We start from the raw sequence: 23191 nt of genomic DNA, 5'->3' as shown, positions 1-23191 counted from the left end.
TTACTAATACAACTTATTGTAATGGGAGTGTACTTTTTGTATCTGCCCGTTTTGACCACTAGAACATTTTGGTAGAGTACCATTTTTTAATTTAAAAAATGACACCTTAGGGTTTTCTGCCTGTGGATGCCACTGAAGAAGCAACACTCAAGTCTCCTTTCCACTGCCATCATATCTAAGTCAGAGTCTCCTAAAGAGCCCAAACAGCTGTGGAAGCTCCTCATTGGAGGGCTGAATGTTGAAACAATCGATGAGAGTCTGAGGAGCTATTCTGAGCAATGGAAAATGCTTGCAGACTGTGTGGTAATGAGAGATCCAAATACCAAGCACTCCAGGGTCTTTGGGGTTGTCACATGTGCCACTGTGGAAGGGGTGGATGCAGCCATGAATACAAGGCCACACAAGGGGGATGGAAGAGTTGTGGAACCAAACAGAGCTGTCTCAAGAGCCCAGATGCCCACTTAACTGTGAAAAAGATCTTTGTTGGTGGCATTGAAGAAGATACCAAAGGACATCAGTTAAGAGATTATTTTGAACAGCATGGAAAAATGGAAGTGATTGAAATCATGACTGACAAAGGCGGTGGCAAGAAAAGGGGCTTTGCTTTTGTAACCTTTGAGAGCCATGACTCCATGGATAAGACTATCACTCAGAATTACTGTACTATGAATGGCCACAACCTCGAAGTAAGGAAAGCCCTATTAAAGCTAGTGCTTCATCCAGCCAAAGGTTCGAAGTGGTTCTAGAAACTTTGGTGGTGGTCATGCAAGTGGTTTTGGTGGGAATGACAACTTTGGTCATGGAGGAAACTTCAGTAGTCATGTCGGGTTTGGTGGCAGCTGTGGTGGTGGTGGATATTGTGGCAGTGGGGATGGCTATAATGGATTTGGTAATGATGGAAACAATTTTGGAGGTGGTGGAAACTACAGAGATTTTAGCAATTACAACTATCAATCTTCAAATTTTGGACCCATGGAGGAAGGAAACTTTGGAAGCAGAAGCTCTGGTCACTATGGTGATGGAGGCTGATATTTTGCCAAACCGTGAAACCAAAATGGCTATTGTGGTTCTAGTAGCAGTGGTAGGTATGGCAGTGGCAGAGGATTTTAATTACTGCCAGGAAACAAAGCTTAGCAGTGGAGTAGAGCCAGAGACATCACAAGGAAATTACAGATTACAACAGGTCTGTGAACTCAGCCAAGCACAGTGGTGGCAGGGCCTAGCTGCTACAAAGAAGACATGTTTTAGGCCGGGCGCGGTGGCTCAAGCCTGTAATCCCAGCACTTTGGGAGGCCGAGACGGGCGGATCACGAGGTCAGGAGATCGAGACCATCCTGGCTAATACGGTGAAACCCCGTCTCTACTAAAAATACAAAAAAAACTAGCCGGGCGAGGTGGCGGGCGCCTGTAGTCCCAGCTACTTGGGAGGCTGAGGCAGGAGAATGGCGGAAACTCAGGAGGCGGAGCTTGCAGTGAGCTGAGATCTGGCCACTGCACTCCAGTCCGGGCGACAGAGCGAGACTCCGCCTCAAAAAAAAAAAAAAAAAAAAAAAAAGAAGACATGTTTTAGACCATATTCATGTGTATGGGTAAAAAACTCTAGGACTGTAGTGGTGACTAATTGTATAATAGGTTATTTTAGTTTCTGCTCTGTGGAAAGTGTCAATCATTCCAACAAAAGGTTTCAGTGTAGAATATTTTTTACTTTTTGCACCCATGCTGTTGATTGTTAAATGTAATAGTCTGATCATGACACTGAATGAGTGTGTCTTTAAAGGTAATATATTAGGTACATTTTCACACCTTACTAAGGAAAACATAATTTTACTGCCTGCACAACACCATTTTTGCTTTATGATTAGATTTAATGAATTTTGTTGCTTATAAATATACATATCCTGGTATATTTTTTTTAATAAAACTTTGTGCTAAATTTACTCAAAGAGTATAATAAACATGTTTATGGCTCTTAATACATATTCCTAAATTGCTTTCCAGAAATGTGTTGCTTATTTAAACTCCCACTGGGAGCTAAACTTCTACTGTGAATTTTACCTTCTCTTTACCAAAACTGATTTTTATTTTAAAAAATTGTTGATAATTTGGTAAAATTTATTATTAGAAAGGTGGAACCTTTTATATTTTATTATCTATTTGCATTTCTTCTTCTGAGAATTGTCATTTCTTATTCCTTTTAGCATTAAAACTTGGTTTCTTCAGAGCCTTTTATTTTTATAGTGTTCCTTGTTTTGCTCAATTTGCAGCTAATCTTCCGTGTCCTTGCACTAGAACTATCAATTTGATCTCAATTGTAGAGGCTCTCCAGCCTTTCTGACTATCACTTCTCAGAGTTAACTTCTATGACTTCTCAGAGGATTTTCTTTCTCACCCACATTTAGACAGCTCTTTTTTCATATTATAGTGCAGAATTGGGCAAATGCAAGAACTGTTCTCCAAAATCTTTACTGCCCAATTTGCTCTGGAGTTGGCTTTTCTATCTAGATGGTATCTTTACTTCAGATATGTTAAAAAAAGAAAGTTTTTTTTTTTTTGAGATGGAGTCTCGCTCTTGTTGCCCAGGCTGGAGTGCAATGGCACGATCTCGGCTCACCGCAACCCCTGCTTCCTGGGTTCAAGCAATTCTCCTGCCTCAGCCTCCTGAGTAGCTGGGATTATAGCAATTCTCCTGCCTCAGCCTCCTGAGTAGCTGGGATTATAGGCACCACCCACCACATCTGGCTAACTTCTGTATTTTCAGTACAGACGGGGTTTCTCCATGTTGGCCAGGCTGGTCTCGAACTCCTGACCTCAGGTGATCCGCCAGCCTCAGCCTCCCAGAGTACTGGGATTATAGGCGTGAGCCACTGCGTCAGGCCAGTATGTTCAAATTTATACCATCTCTTTTGAGATGCACAGTGGTAGGACATGAAGGTTGTTAAGTCATCCTAGTTTTAGGTCAGAAAGCAGACTTCCTTCTGCAGAGAAGCCATCAATTCTTTGATACCATCCCATGCTATTAAACACATCCTCTAAGACAGTCACTTGAGGTTCTATCTACTATGTATTGTTTCATCATACACTTCCAACGGTAGTCTGTAAAACTGACCACCAAGTGTCTAGTCACTGCCATAGCAACTTCTACATTACAGAAAGAAACAATTTGGCAATGAAAATGACTTAAAGGGCGCATCATCTCTACTTTTGAATCATCTGACTTATTTCCACAAGCAATAAAATTAAATACTCAAACTAGGAAATGTATTATTTGAACTAGTAAACAGATGACATAGAAAGAATGAGGGCAATGGGATGGTGTCCTGGCTGGGGTTGGATCTCAGCCCTGTGCTGCTGGAAGAGGCTCTGGCCACCTGCAATCCTGAACTGGAATAATTGAGTAAATAATTATCCTATTTATGTTTATTAATCTCTCTTAAATGTATACATAGCTCAATTTTATTTTAATGTTTAATATTAGATGTGTTTTAGTTTTTATTTAGAAACTTGGTAATGTTTTTGTCACAAGAAATATGCTGTAGGAACTTAGCTCTTATTTATATCAATTAGCCTGTAGTAAAATTGGTTTCATTAATGATCAGTTTTGCTTAAAGTAGCAGTTTCCAAGAACTCATCCACAATGTTAAGTGAGGACCTAGTGTACTTCAGCCAAGCAGAATAGGTCAGGACCTCAATGCCCTTTTCAATTGCCTGCAATTGGCCAGATGTAGGCATGAAAGCTGTTGATCCAAGCAGAAAAAAAAAATCAGGAACAGCTGAGGATCAGGATGGATACAACCACCCATGAGCTAAAGAGGCAAGTTAATTTGTCATGCCGCTCTCAGCCAGGACACTGCCTTCTGCCAGGTTTGACCCTTTAACAGCAGTTCCCCCCCACACTGTGTCCATCAGAATTACCTGAAAGAGTTGGTAATATGCAAGTTCTCAGGAGCTACCTTAACAGTTTTTAATTCAGTGGGTGATTCAAATGGATCTCAGAATCTTCATTTCAACATGTAATTGATTTTTTTAATGAGATGATTTGAGAAACACACTTTAAGAAATACCACTTTTAAAAGTAACTGTTCTTGGGAATTCCAGTTGTACCAAAATGTGCCAAGTGTCTCAACAACATGTATTCAAAAGTTCATACTTACCTCACTGATCTGAGCTGCCATCTTTATTATATACCAAATTTCTACATGTATTTGGGTCTATTCGTGGATTTTCTAATCTCTTACCTAGACTATTCTTTTTACATGCCACACTGTGGTAATCATGGAAGCTTTAAAATATGTTTTAGTATCTGATAACGTAATTACTCTTCTTTCCAAGATATTTCTTGGCTATTTTTTCTTTTGTCATTTCTTTTCATATTAACTTTAGAATCTACATGTTCTTTTATTCTTAATTCCTTCCCTTCTTCTTTCTTCTTCCCTTCTTTCTCTTTTCATCCATCACTAGGCATGTGCTAATCTTCTTGGCCTCATGCTAATATTAGTCAAGTTATAATTCATAGCAGGAGAGAAGATAAATTTGAGAGGTCACTATCCTATTTGTCAAGATAAATTTGATTTGCTTAAGATCAGAAGAAAGGCAAATTAAAGGAATAGGACTACTAATATTTTAATGAAAGCATATTAAATGTATCAATTACTTTAGGAAGAACTGAAATCTTTACAATTTTGAATCTTTCTATCCAAGAAGTTAATGTCCTAAAAATCTTGTGTTTTTGTGTATGTGTATGTGTGTTCTTCAGGAATATTTTAATGTACTTCCCATAAAGTTGTATAAATTTATTGTTAAACATGTTCCTGTTTTATCATCTTGTTGCCAATGTAGGTGGTATATTCTTTCATTAGCTTTTTCAGTTATTTATTGCTTGTGTTTCTGAAGGACATCACTTTATGCGTATTAATTTTACACTACAATTTGTTATTGAGGATTCATCACTTACAGTACTTCTTCGTTGAATCTCAAGACTGTCAGTTTTGTAATTCAAATCTCTAGAAACAGTAATAACTTTATCATTTCAAATTTCATGACTAATTAATTCTATTGTCTAAATAGCATTGAATAATACTCCCTGTATAAAATATTATTATGTTAAGAAATTGTATATTTTATTAAGTGTTCTCACCAAGAATGGATATTGGACTTTGTTTAAAGGCATTTTTTTAATCTATAAAAAGAATGTGTATTTTTCCTTCTTGTATATCACATTTCTGCTTGTGATAAATATATTTCTTAATATTGAATTGCATTTATATATTTCTGAAATAAACCCCATTTTAAAAAAAGATGTACTATCATTTTTTAAATGTAATGTTGAATTCTATTTGTTAACATTTTATTTAAGATTGTGTCTTACATTTGTAAATAAATTGAAATTTAATTTTTTTAAGTCCAGCCAAGTTTTAGAGTAATTTGACCCAGACCACACTTGGTTTCCTGCCCCTTCTGCTGAATCTTATATCTTGGTTTACCAATCACTGAGCCTAGCTCTTTTTGTTTGTTTGTTTGTTTGTTTGTTTTTTGTCAAAACGTGAACTTGAATAAAGTAACTACAAGAAAGTAGAGAGTCAGAAAAACATGATTTTTAAAAAATGACAAAGATAAAATCTTCCGCTGAGACTGATCAACATTTTCACTCTGTGGAGGTATTATACTTTGTAGCATTTAAAATATTTGTAACATTTCCAAGTTTTCAATTAAAAAACAGGATAGGAATAAAATGAGAAAATTAAAAATAAATAAAATTAATTCACTGTTTAATTGAAAAAAATTCATGAACGTGGCCTAGACTTTGCCTCTTGACCATCTGAATTCTAGCTCTTACACATGTGTTTGGGGACCTTCATGCCTCTCCTTGTAGGGACTTCCTGGGTTTTTCCCCATTTGAATCTTCACGTGACTGGTTTCTGTTTCAGGTTCCTGATCTCATTCCGACTAAATTCCAAACAATTTCCATTTTTCTCCTTCCCACTTTCTATGTTTAACTTACTCCTAGGACCATCTGATAAATCCTTAAGGACCAAATATTAATTACTTCTGCTGATGAACTCTAAATAACTGGTTCTTTACTGACCCTTGAGCACCTTGGCCTCCACACACAGTGTGGCCTATTCTAGAGGTGCTTAGTCCTTGCCACCTGGCTTATTCTCTCCAGAACAAGGACTAGGTACAAAGAATACACTGTGCTGAGAGCAGCGGAGAAGACAAAGATGACACCATTCCTGTCTTCAAAGGACATAAAAACTAGATGGACAGAGGAGAAGTGAGGCTTGTGTGTGTTTAGGGTACAGGGATTAGAAGGAGGGTGTTGTAAATCAGGCACAAGCATTAGTCAAAAACTAGCTATGAGTCTCAGGAGGCCAAAGGGTGGTTCAAATGACTCCTATAGTAGTTGAGAAAGGGAAAACAGATGCCACTATGACAATGAGGGACTACTTCATGGAGGACATGCTTCAGAGCTGCTCTGCAAAAGGTAATAACACATGCATGGACCATACGGAGGGAATCCCCTATGAGAAAACATGGCATGAGTGAAAGGATCAGCAGAAATAGGTGAAGATAGGAAGGGGATATTTTGGCTAGAATGAAGGATTTACATGGGCAGCAGAATGAGAGAAAAGGCTAGAAAGATAGTTTTAATCCAGATTGTGGAGGAATTTACATTTATCTCATCACTAATAGAAGGCTTTCCCTGAAAGCAGATTCTGTTAGTAGGCAAATAGAAAAGAGAATGACAGAGGGGAGTGCAAGAGAGAATCAGATATGGAGGGAACACAGGGCTCAGGAAAAGAAAAAACACTTGAGTGGTAGGAAGATGAATGAAAGAGAAATATGTCAGCCCTACGGCTTTTTCTATAGTCTCATCATTCGCATCCTACAGAGCACATAAAAGGGTTACATGCTACATGAAATAAGTAATGTGACACAATACCTTTGGAGATATGTCCTATGAAGTACAACAGGGACTCAAACCACACAAAGCCTCCAGAAGAACTGCTTTATGATTCTCTGTGTGTGTATGTGTATGTGTGTGCACGTGTGTGTGTGTTAAACTAGTGGTCCACAGGAAGGAGTTTTATTATAAACAGAGCAGATGTTTACTGTAGTTATTGCTTGAGCCCACCATCAGTGTATTACAGACATATCCCTGCCACCCAGAGATAGGTGACTCTTGCCAGTGTGCGGCCATTGTGTGTAAGCAGCAAGAGTTTCTAAGCTGAGTTCAGTCCCTTTATGGATCTTGTTATTCTAATAGATGTCCTGATGAGATCACCAGTTTGTTGTTCAAAACAACAAAAAAAGCATAATAAAATTGTCAGTTAAATGAAAAAGCATACTTAACTTGTGTAGTAATTATTATTATTATTATTTTTGCTATAATAACAAAGTACTCCAGAATGTAGTGGCTTACAGCAGCAGTAAACATATATTATCTTGTATGGTTTCTGTAGGCCAGGAATTAAGGAAAATATTTGCTTGGTGGTTCTAGCTAGGAGTCTCTCATAAGGCTATAGTGAGGATGCTGGGCAGGGACGTAAACATCTGAAGGCTTGGCTGAGCTGGAGGATCTACTTATTTACGTGGCAGATAAACAGGTACTGGCTTGACAGGAGACTTTTCCAATGGGCTGCTTAACTGCCCTTGTGATATTATGACTGGCTTAACCCAGAGTGAATGATCCAGATCAAGAATGAAGTCCCAATGTTTTCTTATGACCTAGCCTTGAAATCCTCACATTATAATTCCCATATTATCCTACTGGTTGCAAAGGTCAGCCTCATTTGGAGACAGTGGGAGGGGCCTATACAAGGACTTGCATGCAATGAGACAAGGCTCTTCAGGAAGTGTTTTGGAATCTGGTTACTATGATAATTCTACCATAAAATGCTGTTCTACCAAAAAAGTAATTTGTGCCTTAGCTAAACTGCTATAGTGAAAAATGTCACGTCTCAATGTGATACATTAGTGTATTTAAGATAATTATTGAGTTGGTATTTAAAAAGAAAAATAATTTTATAAGTAAACACAGATCAAAATAATGAAGTTACAGTTAGAGAATGGTATACCTTTTGGAGTCTGCTATTTATTTTAAGTAATTTTAAAGTGTGTTTATTTGTTGCATGTTGACTTGCAATAGGAATCCCTTTACAAATTTGCATCAATAAGATTTAAATTTCATTTCTCAGCAATATGATAAACTCGGTTGTGAGAGAAACCCTTTCCAGTGCAATTTATATTAAAATGATGCATAACAGAGGAAGACAATTTGCCACTCTCTTCATTGGTTCTGAGCAGACAGCAGAAAGTATCTCCTCTTCAAATCCCTAACTATCTCTCCAAACAGGTTTGGGGCCTAAAACTACACTGCCTATGTGGCTTCCCAAACCGCAGGCCAAAAGTTTGAGTTATAGTTGCCCTAAGTTGATAATGTTCTCAAGTGCCTGGCAGAAGTGAATGTGAACTGTCACTGGGAGAATCTGCTTTAAACACAACCTTCAAATAAGTTCCACTCATGAAATTCTAAGGAACAAAGGCTCAAAATAAGAACTTACTAAACACTTGAGGCCAACTTTCCTGAGCAAGGGTCAGCTGAGACAATAAACTGCAGATTTAGGACTTCCAAGAATGCAGAGTTTAGAATTATCAGATAAAGATTATAAAATATTTAATGTGTTCAAGTAAGTAAAAGAATACATGGAAAGTAACGCTAAGAAAAAGAGACTATCAAAACTGACCAGAAAGATTTTTAAAAATAAAGAAAAATAGAATTTTTGAAAATAAAAAAATCATAACTGAAATTAGAAAGTAAGTGTATCAATTCAATAGGAGAAAGGATCAGCTAAAGAGAGTACTAGTGGACTGGAAGATAGAAGTGAAGAAATCATAAACTATAGGACGGAGAGAGAATGAGATGGAAAACAGCAGAAACTAGCAAAAAGAGCAGTCAGAGTGATAAGGTCCAACTTAAATCGTGCAAGAGTTCCAAAATAAGAAAATAAAGAAAACAGGAAAGAGGCAGTATTGAAATAGATAATGGTTAAGAAATTCCCTCAATTAATGAAATAAATCAATTTTCAGGTTAAAGAACTGTAATAAATCTCAAGTACAATGAATAAAAAAGAAAAAACAAAAATCCCCAACCCAAAAGTCTAAAGTCAAAGAAAAAAAAAAAAAAAAAAAAGGAAAATGGAAAAATCAGGAGAAATAGAAAATCCAAAATGAAAAATAAAAAGATAGAGATAAATCCAAATATGTCCTTTATATAGACAGTATAAACTAGTTAAGAGGCAAAGATTGTCAAACTGAGAAAGTCCAGTTATACATTATTTTAAAAAGATACATCTAAAACATAAAGACATGAGAAAGTTGAAAGTAAAATGATGGGCCAGGCATGGTAGTGACTCACACCTATAATCCCAGAACTTTGGGAGGCTGAGGTGGGAGGATTGCTTGAGGTCAGGAGTTTGAGAATAGCTTGGGCAACATAACAAAATCCGATCTCTACGAGAAATTACATAAATAACATTTTTAAAAGTAAAAATAAGAAAAAGAAAAGAAAATGATGAAAAAAGATTTACCAGACAACAGAGGAAGAGAAGAGGAAAAGGGGAGGGCAAAGGAAGGAAGAGGGAGTGTGGGAAAAATAAGAGGGGAAAGTGAAAAAGAAGAGGATGAAAAGGAGGAGGAGAGGGAGGTGGGAAAGGATGAGGAAGTGGAAGGGAAAGATAAAGAGAAGGAGGAGGCAGGAAAGTGTGGGGAAAAGAAAGAAGAAAGTCAATATCGCTTTTAGCTAGACATAAAGAAGCCACTATGTGCTGATAAAAGGTTTAATTCTCCAGAGGATGGATAGAATTATCAGCAAATAAAAATACAGAACATCTGGCTATATTTTAATTTTAGATAAATAACATATTTTCTTAAGTATAAGTCTGTCCCAGATATTGCATAATAAAAAATTATACTCATACTAAAAAATTATTCATTGCTTACCTTAAATTCAAATAGCCTTATATATTACATTTGCATCGCTGGAAGATGAATGCATGTCCTAACAGCCTCAAAACATATGGAGGAAATATTAATAGAACTACAAAGAAGAATTGATATATTTGCCATCATTGTGGGAGATTTTAACACATCCTTCAATATTTGGCAAGTATTCAAGTTATTCTAATGGACATCCATATAATGTCATACACAAAAAGATATAATACATATTTTTTAATGTCCAAATGGAACATTTAGAAAATTTGATCACCTACGAGATCACATAACAAGTCTCAATAAATTTCAATCAATTTCTATTTAAAATTCTATTACAGAATACATTCTTTGATTTTAAGGCAAATAAGTTACAAACCACTAATAATAGCAGAAAAACTGTGGACATTTGGAAATCAAAATAAAGCCTATCATTTAGGAAAAGACAATTATAAGAGAAATTAGAAAATATTTGAAATTGAATGATTTTTAGAAACCCACATACTAACACTTGATAAATATGGCTAAAACAGCATTTTGAAGGAGATCTATGGCCTAAAATGTTTATGTTAGAAAAGAAAAACGGCCAAAAATGGTGAGATATGTATTTAACTTAAGTAGTTAGAGAAATGACCACAGAATGCATGCAAAGAAAGCAAAAGGAAAGAAAAAATAAAGATGAGTGAAATGAAATAAAATGCAAATCAAAGATCTAATAGGATCAACAAAGCCAAAAACTGGCTCCTAGGAAAAGCTCACACAATTGATACAACTTTAGCAAAATCAATAAAAAGGAGTAAAAGCACTAACAAAAAGTATTAAGAGATGAAACAGTGATTATTACTTCCAATAGATCAAAGGTTTAAAGGATAGTTAAGTAGTATATGACAACAAATATGAAAACTTAAGAGAAAAAATTTTCTAGAAAAACATAACTTTCTAATACTAACAATGAAAGAAAATACTTGAACTATATGGAATTATTCTATATGAAAATTGATCAATAGTGAAAATCTTCTCCATTAAGCAGAAAATATGTCTAGGAGGTATACTGGAACAAAATTCCCATATTATTTATACTTCCTTGAAAACAGTAAAAGAGACAATACTCCCTAACTTTGCTACTGAAATTAAAGACAATGTAAGAGAATAAATTACAGGTCAAATTCATTCATAATATAATTGCAAATATTAGCAACCCAAACATAGTAAAAAATAAAAATGATAATATATAATGAACAAGTTGGATTTAACCCAGAAATGCAAAGTTAGTTCAACATTAGTAAGAATATTAATATAACTCATGGCATAAACACAGTAAATACAAAATAAAGATATAATCATCACAATATTGACAAAATTCAAAAATTGTATATGTGAAAACTTAAAAGATACAAAAAAACTGACTGAAAAACTTATACCTAAAAATGACACAGTAAAAGCATTTCCATTATTTAAGAGAACAATAAGAATTTCCAGCCAACGTTGTACTGGATTTCTTAGAAAAAGAATAAAATATGTAAAGATTAGAGATAGAAACCCTACCGCCTTTATTCATGGGAGGTATATACATAACATTTGCAGAGAATGAGTTTGATTATATTTACCATTAGAATTAATAGAAGTTTAGCCTAATAGATGAATTTATCATCTGTTTATCACAGTTAAATAATATCCATATGATTTCACTAAATAGTTGAAAATATATGTTTTAAAAGTCATTTATGACAACTAAAAATATATGTCTATATCTAATAAATATATGTGAAATCATAAGAGTTATTGAAATAAAGACCTTTATTTATAGTATATGTGGGGAATATATATGATTGACTGTAAGAGTAAATACTATAAAGATGTCAGTTCTCCCCAAGCTGATCTCTAGATTTAATGCAACTTCATTTAAAATCTCGACTTCTTCTCTAACTTGAAAAGCTAAATATGACATTATGTATTTTAAAAAATAGCTAAGAAAATCTAAGACTCTCCTTTAAAAAACTGGGCAAAATGGCTTGCCTTACCAGATGTCAAGAGCTATCACAAAGCTATGATTTAAGCAATACATTATAGGTGCAAGAATAGATTGATAGGTGACAAGAATTTAATATAAATCCAAGAAACAGATTCACAGATAAATGAAAAATTGAAATGTTAATAGAGATGGCATTGCAGATCAGCAAAGAAAAGAATGGCTATTCAAGAAATGGTTCTGGGGCAACTGGTTATGAATATGAGAGAGACATGAAATTAGATCTCTACACCATGTACAAAATTCAATTTCAATGTATCAAAAACTCAAATGTGAAAGGCAAAACTTTGAAACTTTTGAACCCAGGAGGCAGAGGTGGGAGTGAGTCGAGATCGCACCACTGCACTCCAGTCTGGGCAACACAGTGAGACTTAGTCTCAAAACAAACAAACAAACAAAAAACTTGTAGAAGAAAATGTGTGAGAGTATTTTCATCAATTTCTGATAAGCTTAAGTCATTTGAAAAAATATAAAAGCATATATTCATCACTTCCTAGTAGGAAAACTTTCTCAAACAGCATAAAATGTGCAAACAGCATAAAATGTGCAAAACACCATAATTAATACTTATTAAAACGAATTAATATACTACATTAAATAAACTTTTGTTATTCAGAGACATTGAAAACAGTCAAAAGATAAACACAAAGCTAGTAGAAAATATTTGCAATGCAAATAATGGCCAAAGGAATGGTATCTAGAATATACAAAGTCCTGAGACAATTTTTTAAAAATGCCAATCCAGTAGAAATACATCGGCAAAATATGTGGCTAAGCACTTAACAGAAGAGGTCAATAATGATAGGAAGAGCTGATTAAACCTAATATAAAACTGTGTAATACGGGAGGCCGAGTCGGGTGGATCACGAGGTCAGGAGATCGAGACCATCCTGGCTAACACGGTGAAACCCCGTCTCTACTAAAAAATACAAAAAACTAGCCGGGCGAGGTGGTGGGCGCCTGTAGTCCCAGCTGCTCGGGAGGCTGAGGCAGGAGAATGGCGTGAACCCGGGAGGCGGAGCTTGCAGTGAGCCGAGATCCGGCCACAGCACTTCAGCCTGGGCGACAGAGCGAGACTCCGTCTCAAAAAAAAAAAAAAAAGTGTGTAATACAAAGAGTTGTTCATTAGTAATCAGGGAAATGCCTATTAAAACCAAACAGTGATACCATTGCACACACACCACCAGAAGGGTAAAAGCTTAAAAGTCTCAAAATACCAAATATTGGCAGGTAGGTTGGGTAATAGTTACCTTCAAACATTCTGATATCCTATATCCCAACAATCCCATTTCTATTCATATACTCCAAAGAAACCCTGGCATACGTGCCCAAAGAGACATGTTCCAGAACATTCATTAAACTCTTTGCTTTCACAGTAAGAGAGCAAAACAATTCTATTACCTAAATTATATAGTACTAAAAATACATAGGCACAGACAATAATGATTTAAACAAAAATGTATTATGTTAATTACTTACAGCCTGATATTTTATAAGTTGTTTTTAATTTGCTCTGCTGATAGAAAATAAAAATGTGGAGGTTCAAGATGTAGCAACTTGCCTCAAATGATTAAGTAAATTAGCAATTCAAATGATTAAGTAAATTAGCAATTCAACTTATCACCGAACTATATTTTCATCTTCCTGTGCTTTTTTCTTCAGATCTCACAGTCTTCCAACCAAGTTATTAATTTAGTAATTTTCAGTTCTCTTAATAGGATATTTTTAAGTGTGCATGCATGTTTCAAGATATTCCTGAATCCATCAACAGTTTTTTATTTCATTACTCAGGGTGAAGATGGCATATGTTTGGTTGTATTACCATATTCTGAATTATATTCCTTAAAAACTGAAATAAAACCCACAGGGAAAACCAGATGCTTAAATGAGCCAGGTAGTAACCCAATCTGGCAGACAGTGAAATTTTAGAAGTACTATTCTCCCACTTGCCATGCCTGATTAGGAATGCGGGAAAAGAAAATTAACTTTCATTGATCATCTACTATGCTCCAGATGCTTTGCTTTCAATACTTCATTTAACCCTGAGAAACCCGAAAGATGGGCATTATTTTATCTGGTTTGCTGAAGAAGAAGCAGAGATATAGAGACAGAGAGAGTGAGAGCAGGAGAGAGAGAGAGAGGGAGAGAGAGAGGGGGAGAGGGAGGGAGAGAGAGAAAGAGAGAGAAAGAGAGAGAGAGAGGAGAGACAGATTTCTTTCCCAAGGATCCATCTACTAGGTAGTAAAGCTGGGAACCCAGGTCACTCTGGTCCAGTCCTCATGCTTTTTTCTTCATGTTGTGCCATCACACACAAGGATCTCTATTTGAAGGTCTCATTCAAGCCATTTGGTGTTCAGCTTTAGGATCTATGCTTCAGGTGAAGGCCTAAGTGAGAAGAGGACGCAGGATGTCTTAGTGACCTCAGTCTCAAAATATTTACAAAGCCCCTAAAAAGAGGTGGAAAAGCTAGCTAAGAAGAGAGCCTGCCTGGGAGTAACTGAGGCAAGGGAGGCCTTCCTTTTGCAGAAGCTATGAGTAGACAGCCCTGAAACAAGATTCGGCTGGAGGATGAAACTGCTTTTCTGAGGACCCCATCACTCTGGAGAGAATAATTCTGCACTATCTGTGCTATGAGAACAGATGTCAGGCTACCTAGATATGAATGAGTAGACATAAAGGCTAAAGACCAAGAGGGTTACCATGTCTTAGGGAAGGAAAATAAAGACTCAGAGGACACCAGTGAACTCACTGTCTTCACTGCCATGAGCTCTTTCTTGCCCAAAGAGAAGAAGCCCTAAGGGAAAATATGGTGTTTGAAATGAACCAATTGAATTCCTAAATTGATTGAATAATCACTTAAAAAAGACTGTCTTAAAACCAAAGACTACATCCTTTGAAGTAATGGTTCATTCTAGGTGTCAACTTGCCTGGACTAAGAAATACCCGAAGAACTGGTAAAACATTGTTTTGGGGTGTGGCTGTGCAGGTGTTACCAGAAAGATCGGTGTGTGAGCCTGAGTGGACTAAGGGGGGAAGGTCTGCCCTTGATGTGGGTGGATATTATCCAGTCACTGGGGGCCCAGATAGAACAAAACAGAAGAAAGGCAAATTGATCTTTTTCTCCCCTCGAACTGGGATACACTCTTTTTCCCTTGCCCTTGAATGTCAGGACTCCAGGCTCTTCAGCCTTTAGACTCTAGGAATTACACCAGCACCCCTCTCCACTCACCTCCACCTTGTTCTCAGGCCTTCAGACTTAGATTGAGCCACACCACCACTACTGGCATCCTAGGGTCTCTAGCTTGCAGACAGCCAGTATGGAACTTCTGAGACCTCATAATTTTCATGAGCCAATTATCCTAATACATCTCCTTTCATCGCTCTCTCTCTCTCTCTCTCTCTCTCTCTCTCTCTCTCTCTTTCTCTCTCTCCTTCTGTCTCTCTCTTATTGTTTCTGTCTCTCTGGAGAACTCTGATTAATACGCTTGACTACAGGTTTTCTGCTACCAAACACAAATGTAGGCTCATGAACAAGGTGAATTTATTTCCAAAGAAATAGTTGCATGTCTATGCAAATGATTTGTGCCTATACATTTAAAACCCATGATGTAAGCATTATTAATCCCATTTTGTAGATATGAAAATCAGCACTCAGAGAAGTTAGAGGCATTTTCTATAGCCATAGAGCAAGTAAATGGCAAAGTAGAGGGTTTATTCGATATTCATTTGTTCCAAAGCTCATTCTCTTTCCACCTCGGTAAAACCTGATTTTTAATGGTAAAATGCTAAAGTAGTCTCCCTGCCTCTAGACCTCCATATTCTAAGGTGTGGGCCTTGTTCTTGTTTATGTCTCCTTATGACTGCTGCAGGGCACCTACATGAGGTACATAATGAGTATGATAACAGCAGGAAGTCCAGCATTTCTGAAATTTCATTCAAGAACAACACATTCCCTACAATTGTCATATTTGATGACTACTTAATGAACAAGAACATCTCATTGAAAACAAATGTCAGTCCCATTAAGATATAATTATTCTCCTCTTCTACACTGCTCAAGAAAGAACAGAAACCCTAGACAAATGTGCCTAATTTTGTAAGTTATACATTAACACAAAGCATCCTGGTGTGGGTGCCCTTATTTCCATAAAGCAAATCTCAGCACATAAAAATACAAGCTCCTATAGTGCACACCTTCTTCCACCTCTGGGGGTAAAGGCAGACTCCCTAGTAGGGTGCCTAACTCAAGAATATAGTGCTATTCCAATCCTAATTAATTTCCAGGGTGTGTCCAGCTGTTCTGATTTTTACTTTCTATGAGGAAGGGGTGCCAGGGAGCCCAGGAAAGGACTGAAGTGGCTTTTTGGATTCTGGATCTGCTACTATCCATGTCCCCCACTGCCACTGGTCTTATCTACCATGCTCCTACCCCAATACAATGGGCTGCAGCCTGCTGAGCAGTCTTTCTCTGGCAGAAGGAGGGGTGTGGTCATAAAGAACAATAAAAGTTTATTAAAAGGGTAACCATACTGTATTTTCTGGAAGAATCCATATTCCATGTTTCTGTTCTGATTTATACTCATAGTTACATTTGTACTCCTCAATATATGCACCCTGCTTATTGGTTTCCCAATCATAGTATCTTGGAAGAATCAGTTGGAGGAGTTGCTGATGAATCTAAAAACAAATTGCATATTGTTTTTAACAAATTTATAAATGGGTTGAGACATGTGGAGTGCCCCAGGGAGATCTAATATCTTAATGCCCGTCCACTGAAATCCCTAAATATTTATTTAGCATTAATGCAGATGTCAGAATGAGTGCAGTTTAGGAGGAAAGACAGAGAGACAGGACTGCTGGTGGTTTCAGGATTAGCAGCATATGGTTTCCTGAGCAATTCAGCTCTGGTTCCAAATTTACAAGCATAATCAATGCTATTAACAGAAAAAAAAAGTTTCTAAAAGACAGGCAAGACTGAGCTGCTACAACAAAATTTACTAACATCCCTCTTTTTTGAGTGATTTCTACTTCCCTTCCAATGGCAACCCCAGCTCCAATTAATCTTACTGACTTTGGGCTAAAATTGTTAAGATAGCTATAGCCAGTCATCAAATTGTCTTGACAGCATCCCATCCAAAACTGGTCCTCGATTCCCCAAACTCCTTCAGAACCATCCATCAACAGCCTAAATATAGAAGAAGCTTCTCCTGAGTGTTCCTTAGTAGTATCTTAACACTCCCGAAGTTTCCCTGGGTATGGTCTTTCTTGCCTCATTAAATTAATCAACCTAACAAATAAATGTGTGAATATAGGGATGTTCCTGATGACCTTTGTTTAGTGAATTTGACTCTGCCTATTCTGTCTTAACAGAAAACTTAACAATCTCTCTAGGACTTTACCTTCTAAAGGTCTGTAACTGGATCAAACCCGGCTGCTCATCAGTCAGACGACAAAAACACAAGAAGCGAGGTACGCCATCTTAGTCACCTTTGTTCTTTGTTTCCCTCTCCCTCCGTCCAGACAGAAAGCCGTTTTATTAATCAAACGCTAGCAGTTGCAAAATGACCACACTCATGCCTTTAAAAGACCTATCCAACTTTTGGGGCTGAGTGAAGGAGTTTGAGAAGAAAAACTTGTATAGGACATGGGGAGGAGTGTTGCAGGGGGGTGCGGGTCTGTATGTCTTGTTTTGATAGCTATCTTGAGTAATCGCCTGTCTAGAGATCCCGGTGGTGTCCTCTTGGCTTTGGCTCGGTGGGTGGAGGACTAATTGTTCATAACTCCCCTTAAGTGGGAAAATTCTGCATCTGGGCCCGTACCTGGTTTGTTTCAAAATTAGCCCCTGGAATTTCGAAGCAAGCACATAATTAAATAAGCAGGCACTATGCACGCAAGTACCTGGTGGACAAAAGAGAAACCAAGAGTTTTAACATACAAGGCTACATTTTGAGATTAAGAAAGAGAGGAAAAAAAATTTCAAAATGCATTTTGAAGTTAAGCTTCTCGGTTTACAGATCCTCTTACCTACCTAAGCATTTTGTACAAGATCATGCACATTTTGTGAGAACAGTTCTAGTAAACATAGTTATCTCCATGTCCTCATATTTCTCGAAATATGTTTATGATCCTTATAGACAAGAACCTTGGACAATTTCAGTTACCCTACCCTCAATCTTCTCTCAAATTTCCCCCTTTCCCTATCCCACACCCATTGTACATGTACAACAACCCATAGTAATGGATTTGGGATAAGTGGTCTGGTGGATCACATACTCATTCCAAAAGATACCAATAACAGGGTAGGTTTTGCAGTTTCACAGCTATGTGATTGTGCTAGATTTTCTGTTGACAATCCTGTGTTTCTGCCGTGAATTGCAAGTATTGAAAACATAGAAACTACATTTCTCGTATTTCCTCAACAACAGCATTCCTAGTTAGAGTTTTACTAATAGAAGGCACTCATATTAAATTTAGAAGTAACAGAGAGCCAGAAGCAATATCATTTCTTTCTGGCATTAGCAGACAGACTCAAGAGCTTTGACAGTCGATGTGAGGTTTTGAACTGTCCTCAGATATTCTTCTATAAGTCTCTGTCTTTAATGCTGCCAATAGCATTAAATCATTGGTAGTAGTTTTCTACAATTTCTGCAACGTTCTGATTCTCTGGAAGTTAGTGCAAGTTTCCCCAATCTTTGCTCCCTTAGCACTTGTAAATGATTTTGTAAGCAACTAATATCCTATATTAAACCTTATCTTGATTGAAATACCTAGAGTAATTTTGTTTTCCTGACCCAAACTTCCTGACTGAAAGAATAAATAAGGTCCAGTACCCAATAGTTTGTTAACCCTTCTTTCTCCTCCCTTCCTCCCCCTTTTAGTAGTTCCCAGTTTCTACTGTGCCATTTTTATGTCCATGCATATCCAATATATTTAGCTCACTTACAAGTGAGAACATGTGGTATTTAGCTTTCTGTTCCCATATTAATTTGCTTAGGATAATGGCCACCAGCTGAATCCATATTGCTGCAAAGGACAAGATTTCATTCTTTTTTATGGCTGCATAGTGTTCTACAGTGTATATGTGCCACATTTTCTTTATCCTATCTACATTGATGGGCATCTAGGTTGACTCCATGCTTTTGCTCTTGTGAATAGTGCCGCTATGAACATACAAGTGCATGTGGTTTTTTGGTAGAATGATGTATTTTCTTTTGGATATATACACAGCTGGGTCAAATGGTAGTCCTAAATTCTTTGAGAAATCTCCAAACTGCTTTTCACAGCGGCTGGACTAATTTACATTCCCAACAACAGCATAAAGTGTTCCCTTTTCTCTGCAGCCTTGCCAACATCTGTTGTTTTTTGACTTTTTAATAACAGTCATTCTGACTGATATGAGATAGTATCTCACTGTGCTTTTGATTTGCATTTCTCTGGTTAGTGACATTGAGCATTTTTTCATCTGTTTGTTGGCTGCTTGTATGTCTTCTTTTGAGAAGTGTCTGTTCATATTTTAAAAACACTTTCAAACATGAAACATAGTAAATTAAGTTCTTTGGTGGAATTTAAGTGGCAATATATGTTTAATGAAAAATATAAAATTTCTGACTGTTATTGCAGAAGTCATTCATGTATTCATAAAATGAATTGTAGTGGTTATCAACTAGCTTAGTTGTTTAAATTTAACTGACTGCATTTAAGAGTGATGTAAAAATTTTATTTTAAAATGTCCATATTTTCAATGCATAGAGAATTATATCCTTGCAATTATTGAAACATAGAGGGGAAATCTTTAGCTATCAACTTAAAATTATGAGCAGTTGTACAGTTTTACAAAATTATTTTAGGAAATACACAAACCAAAGCTATTGATGGGTATCTTTGACTCTTGCCCATACCTGTCCATAAGAGAAGAGAAAGGCTACTACAAATGGATTCAGAAGGTAAAAATTTCCTTTCCAAAAATCAACAGTCGATTATGGATTCATGTAGATTAATACGTCTTTGTTGAGTTCCAATGCATTAGTTCCTAACTCAGCTCCCTTCTCTTTTTCTCATGTTTATCGCTAGCCCAAGCCTTATGCTTGAAATGACTTCTTCCTGTGTCATCTGCTCTGCTTGCAACTTTGGACACTGACTCCAGTTCTTACACCATTACCCTTCTACTACTAACTCATGTTAGTTAGTTGATCTAACCTGCATTTCCTTCTCAGCTTACATCTCTAAATTCCCCACAGGACGATTAGTCAAATCTCAAACATTCTTGCATCTTCCAGGTAGATCTGGTACGTGGCTCTTTTGACTTAGTCTTGCCTTTAGGACTCTTGATAACTTCACACCTGGCCTATGTAAACTGGTGCGTTCTCTGATCTGTGTCCTGCATAAATTGTTCTGCCAAACAGTCTAGCTTCATTCTCAATCCTGATCCATTTTATTTGCCTGCTTTATCACTGCCAAAAATGCGGCATAATAATTAACAGTTATCGCTAATAGCTGGAGGTTGATGAGAAAAAATGATGCATTATAACCTAGACTTTGTTTGCTTTATATTTCATGTCATAGAAAAGACCTTTAAACTAGCATTTCATATAAAGTTCATCTGCTTGGTAAAGAGTTCTGCTCTATCTTCTTTTATTTCCATTTTTTGTTTTTTACATATTATTATTATTTACAGACAGGGTCTCACTACGTTACCAAGGTTGGCTGGCCTTGAACTCCTGGGCTCAAATGATCCTCCCACCTCAGCCTCCTAAGTAGCTGGGGCTATAGGCACATGCCACCACACCCTGCTTGATATGGTTTGGCTGTGTCCCCACCCAAATCTCATCTTGTAGTTCCCATAATCCTCATGTGTCATGGGAGGGAGCTGGTGGGAGGTAATTTAATCATGAGGGCAGTTATCCCCACGCTGCTTTTCTCATGATCATGAGTGAGTTCTCACGAGATCTGATGGTTGTTTTAAGGGGTTTCCCCCTTTTGTTCAGCACTTCGCCATCCTGCCATTATGTGAAGAAGAAGGTGTTTGCTTCCCCTTCCACCATGATTATAAGTTTCGTGAGACCTCCCCAGCCATGCGGAAGTGTGAATCAATTAACCCTCTATCCTTTGTAAATTACCCAGTCTTGGACAGTCCTTTCTAACAGCGTGAGAACTGACTAATACACTTCCTGTTTTCTTTTAAAAGGGAGGACTTGCAAGACTAATATGGATGTCCAGGCTTCTCTGGCCAGTTAGCACAGCTGAGATCATAATTATAGCAATTACCTAATAATCATGCCTGCACACCTCCACCTGCCAGACTAGCAGCATCTTTGTCCTTCTTGGATTTTCCTCTCTCTCAATGCCTCTTAAGGAGTGCTCAAGACCAAGGGTAACAGAGATTTGCTTTTGTCCCAGAGTCACACTGTGCTTTTCTTTTCCTCTTGAGCCACTCTATCGTACTTTCTCTTATCTCTTTCTGTGGCTCTAGGACTTCAGCACTCTCTTGCCTGCTGGCACAAGCTGGGGGTTACAGGTGGGAGGCAGTAGATGGATGTAAAGGACCAGTGCTGCATTCCTCCAAGTCCTCTCCTTCACCATTGCTTTCCTGTGAGTACTTTAAAGCAAAAGTAAAATAAGAATACTCAGGGCTTAATTTTTAAAGAGGGCACCTCATTTTATCCAAACATCAGTAGGTACAGACCTGCTGCTTGGACAATATCACCTCAGCAGATGCAACACTTCTGATGGCCACACTCCTAAATTTTAGTAAAAATACCTAAGAGGAAGCAATGAACTTCTTGACTACTGAACTTATCAACATAAAGCATGACTGTTTGAGTCAGAATGAACTGACATCAAGATTTTGCCCCGCCTCTGTTTTTTTGTTAGCAAAGTGATCTTGGGAAAGTCATTTAAAATCTCTATGTAAGTCTCAGCCCAAAATCTCCTTAAGCTGATAAGCAACTTCAGCAAAGTCTCAGGATACAAAATTAATGTGCAAAAATCACAAGCATTCTTATACACCAGTAACAGACAAGCAGAGAGCCAAATCAGGAATCAACTTCCATTCACAATTGCTTCAAAGAGAATAAAATACCTAGGAATCCAGCTTACAAGGGATGTAAAGGACCTCTTCAAGGAGAACTACAAACCACTGCTCAGTGAAATAAAAGAGGACACAAACAAATGGAAGAACATACCATGCTCATGGATAGGAAGAATCAATATTGTGAAAATGGCCATACTGCCCAAGGTGATTTATAGATTCAATGCCATCCCCATCAAGCTACCAATGACTTTCTTCACAGAATTGGAAAAAACTGCTTTAAAGTTCATATGGAACCAAAAAAGAGCCCGCATTGCCAAGACAATCCTAGGTCAAAAGGACAAAGCTGGAGGCGTCACGCTACCTGACTTCAAACTATACTACAAGGCTACAGTAACCAAAACAGCATGGTACTGGTACCACAACAGAGAAACAGACCAATGGAACAGAACAGAGTCCTCAGAAATAATACCACACATCTACAGCCATCTGATCTTTGACAAACCTGAGAGAAACAAGAAATGGGGAAAGGATTCCCTATTTAATAAATGGTGCTGGGAAAATTGGCTAGCCATAAGTAGAAAGCTGAAACTGGATCCTTTCCTTACCCCTTATACGAAAATTAATTCAAGATGGATTAGAGACTTAAATGTTAGACCTAATACCATAAAAACCCTAGAAGAAAATCTAGGTAGTACCATTCAGGACATAGGCATGGGCAAGGACTTCATGTCTAAAACACCAAAAGCAACGGCAGCAAAAGCCAAAATTGACAAATGGGATCTCATTAAACTAAAGAGCTTTTGCACAGCAAAAGAAACTACCATCAGAGTGAACAGGCAACCTACAGAATGGGAGAAAATTTTTGCAACCTACTCATCTGACAAAGGGCTAATATCCAGAATCTACAAAGAACTCAAACAAATATACAAGAAAAAAACAAACAACCCCATCAAAAAGTGGGGAAAGGATATGCACAGACATTTCTCAAAAGAAGACATCCATACAGCCAACAGACACATGAAAAAATGCTCGTCATCACTCGCCATCAGAGAAATGCAAATCAAAACCACAATGAGATACCATCTCACACCAGTTAGAATGGCAATCATTAAGAAGTCAGGAAACAATAGATGTTGGAGAGG

At 37.2% G+C, this 23191-nt stretch overlaps 1 pseudogene; it reads left to right on the top strand.

Moving 5' to 3' along the window:
- The first annotated feature begins 270 nt into the window (after positions 1-270).
- LOC117091034 lies at positions 271-1110 on the top strand (annotated as a pseudogene).
- The last annotated feature ends 22081 nt before the right edge of the window (positions 1111-23191 follow it).

Source organism: Trachypithecus francoisi, unplaced genomic scaffold (assembly GCF_009764315.1).
Source record: "Trachypithecus francoisi isolate TF-2019V2 unplaced genomic scaffold, Tfra_2.0 Lachesis_group11, whole genome shotgun sequence".
Taxonomy (NCBI): Eukaryota; Metazoa; Chordata; class Mammalia; order Primates; family Cercopithecidae; genus Trachypithecus; species Trachypithecus francoisi.
This window is presented reverse-complemented; position numbering and strand designations above follow the sequence as displayed.